Source organism: Octopus bimaculoides, chromosome 30 (assembly GCF_001194135.2).
Source record: "Octopus bimaculoides isolate UCB-OBI-ISO-001 chromosome 30, ASM119413v2, whole genome shotgun sequence".
NCBI lineage: Eukaryota > Metazoa > Mollusca > Cephalopoda > Octopoda > Octopodidae > Octopus > Octopus bimaculoides.
Window position 1 is genome coordinate 9792760 of NC_069010.1, and position 340 is coordinate 9793099.

General features: G+C 33.5%; 1 protein-coding gene across 1 annotated transcript in view; it reads left to right on the forward strand.

The window, feature by feature from the left end:
* Window positions 1–340, forward strand: part of LOC106878156 (short transient receptor potential channel 7) — a 16135-nt gene that overhangs the window by 10224 nt on the left and 5571 nt on the right. The window lies entirely within an intron of this gene.

A 340-nucleotide genomic window follows, 5' to 3' on the forward strand; every position in this document is an offset into this window, starting at 1 on the left:
TGATGTTGAATTTGAAGGGTTTGAATAAATGTTTTGGCTTTTTTTAACTGATAGGGATAAATATATAAAGGCAATTTACTTAATATTTATTTTTCACTGTCGTTATGACTGTTATTTCTTTATTTTCTGCAAACAAAATGAACAAAAAAGGCTACACGTTTGCATTATGTTATATATACAATAATAATAATAAAGGAACTTACCGTATATATTGTTTACAAAGCAAGGATGTTTATTTTCCTCTCCTGTTGCGTGGTGAAAGCGGGAACAGGTTCGTTCCTCGTTGATGGAAAGAGGGAAAGACAGAAACTAAGCACGCGGTGAGGAGATGGCAGAGACG